The following is a 3,071-nucleotide window of genomic DNA, read 5'->3' on the forward strand; positions in this document are numbered from 1 at the left end:
AGGACCCTGTCATTTCCTTGGTGTCCCCAATTAGGTCCTCTCTGTGTCTATAAAAATCTATGCCCCCTGCTCGGGGGTGCAATTTCTCTGGCCCTGATGCTAGGGCATGAGAACCTCGCCCAGGAGTGCTAATAAACTGCTTCTCTGAAACAACTCTGTGTCCTGGTGTCTCGGCAGCTCTGCATTACAAAAACATCAAATGCTACAGTGGGTGCAGAGAAATAAACACGCTCAATAACTGTTGGTGGAAACATAAATGTGTCAGCATTATGGGACAAGATGGTAATTTGAGATTATCTCTCAAAAGTGTAAATACACATACTCTTAGAAGCAGCAATTCAATTTCTATCAATCTAGTCCTCAAAAATAAATACATATATGTACAAAAAATATACAAAAGATATTTTAACTTTAAAACATTGGAAACAACTTGAATATCTACCAAATGGATAATATTTAAATAAATTAAGGAACATCTAGATTATGGAATGTTGTGCAGCTGACCTAAACGTACTAATAAGAAAGATCCTCTAAAATACACAGTGAGAAAAAAGTAAGGAAAAAAGTCACAGAATTGTATTTGTACTATGGCATCTATCATTGATTTTAATTTGTATAAATTCAAAGGAAAAGGACTAGAATTAATAATAATTATCTCTGAAGGTCATATGATGAGGAGGTAAACAGTGGCAGAAAAACAATAGAACATGACTATGTAGGATTTATTCCAAGAAAGCAAGATTGTTTTAACTCTCTCAAATCAATCAATGCAATTCACAAAGTTAACAGAATAAAGGGGAAAAGCCATAAGATCCTCAGAATAGATACAGAGAAAATACATTATGAAAGTCAAGAACTGATTTAAAAATTAAAAACTCTCACCAAACTAGGGGTAAGAGGGAACTTCTTCAACCTAAGAAAAAATCTACAGCTTTCAAGTTAATAATGAAATATTGCACACTTTCCCCTAAGACTGGGAATGATACAAATATTTCTCACACATCTATTCAATTTGGTCATGAAGGGTCTAGCCATTGAAATAAAACAAGAAAGAAAACCTTAAGAAAAAAAGTATGTTGGGAAAAAAAAGTAAGATTGTCTCTATTGAGGGTTGACATGATTACTTGTCTAAAAAATCCTAAGAAATCTACAAAACAACTATTAGAACTAATAAGTGAACTTTTAGAAAGGTTTCAGAATATAAGGTTAATATATATAAATCAACTTTACATTTGTATAAGAAAAAGCAAACAATTGGAAATATTTAAAAAAAAAAAAAAAAAGCACATATGTAATAGTGCCAGAAAATAAAAAAGTTAAGGATTTAACAAAAGACATGCAAAGTAGTGGAATAGGCAGACAAGCTACACAGATCCTCTGCAACAAAGAAATGAAAATCCAATTGAAACATGTATAGAAGATAATCCTGGAACCCTGAGCTTTGAAGAGGAGGATAAAAAAGTGGATTAAATACCAACTAGTAGAACTTGAATGAAAACAGTGAATAAGGAGACAAACAGAACTGTGGACTCTCAGTTGTCCTAATGTCATGGCTCTACAACAGAGCTGTAGACTGCCACCTGTCCTGAGAATGCAGTCATCTTGAATATTTGCAATCAGTGTGGCCACTTTGATCTGGGCAGCAACTTAAGAATAGGTTCCACTTGCCTACGACAGCATAGGCAAACACACTGGAGGTTCTATTGGATGACTAGAAAAGTACAATATCCCCCTTGGTACTCCTATACCCACAACGTCTTGGTAAACAGAGGTGTGGCCATCCCACACCTATATGCACCTTCTGGACTGGGAGGAATTCTACCCCAGTCTGTATGCTCTGAGAAAGCCTGGGTGCCATGCCCTATATCCCCAGTTTTGTTTTTGTTTGTTTTTAAATTATTCTTTTTTTTTTTTCCTCCTTTGTTTGTTTTTATTTCTTCCCTTTCCCTTCCCTGGTTCCTGCTTTTTTGTTTTTGTTCTTGTTTTTCTCTTCCCTTTTCTTTTCTTCGGTTCTTCTCATCTCCTGTTTTTTCTTTGTTTGTTTGTTTGTTTGTTTCCATTTTCTCATTTTTTCTTTACTATTTTTTTACTCTTGCTCTTTGCTCTCCTTTTCCCCACCTCAGATATAGTGGAGGTTTTTTTTTCCTCTTTTTCCTTTATCTTTCTTTGTCTTTTATATATATTTTTTAATTATCTTCTTATTTATTATATTTTTTAAAAAATGCAATTGTTCTCTTGTTTAGGCAGTTTTTCTTTTTGTTATTATTATTATTATTTTTTTTTTGGAGTGGTATATTCATTTATTTTGTCTAACTGAGTGGGAGACAGCAATCGTTCCCATATCACCCAACAATACCTGCATATCCTGTAGCTCTGCTCACTGAATGAGGGCCACCATTTGCTTATGCACCAACTGACCAACAAAAGACAGTGGCCAATACTAGCACAACTTACCCTAAACTGCTGCTCATGAACAGCTCACAGAGATCTGTGGACCCACTCTCATTCTCTATCACACTCATCCGGAGATAGGTGGTGAGTGCCTAAGTGCTGCCAACTAGCTAATAGAGGAACACAGTACTCTGATCACACAGACACATCAAAATAAAATAAAGGAAAAAAAATCTGGAGAAAATTACACCAACATACAACCCCCAATTACATATAAATACAATGACATCACTATGTCTCAGAGACAACTGAAAATCACAGTCCACAAAAGGAGCAAGGTAAACAAGTACAAACAAGAGACCAGGATACAGAACTAGAACACATCCCAGAGGAAGAAGCACCACTGGAACTCCCTAATAAAGAATTCAAAAGAATTAGATTTGGTTACCTTCAATGGATTGAGATACAGATTAAGGAAAACACTGAAAAAATTAAGGAGAACACAGAAAAAACTCCAGAACACTTTAAGAAAACAATACAAGAACAAACTGACAAAATAAATGCAAAATTAGAAACTATGCTAAAACAACAAATACAAATCAAGAAGATTAATACTAAGGTTTCAGAAATACATAACACATTGAATGGGCAAAGGGGCAGAGTTGAATCAATGGAAGACA

This window comes from Orycteropus afer, unplaced genomic scaffold (genome assembly GCF_000298275.1).
Source record: "Orycteropus afer afer isolate SDZICR_OR568_19922 unplaced genomic scaffold, OryAfe1.0 scaffold00232, whole genome shotgun sequence".
Lineage (NCBI taxonomy): Eukaryota > Metazoa > Chordata > Mammalia > Tubulidentata > Orycteropodidae > Orycteropus > Orycteropus afer.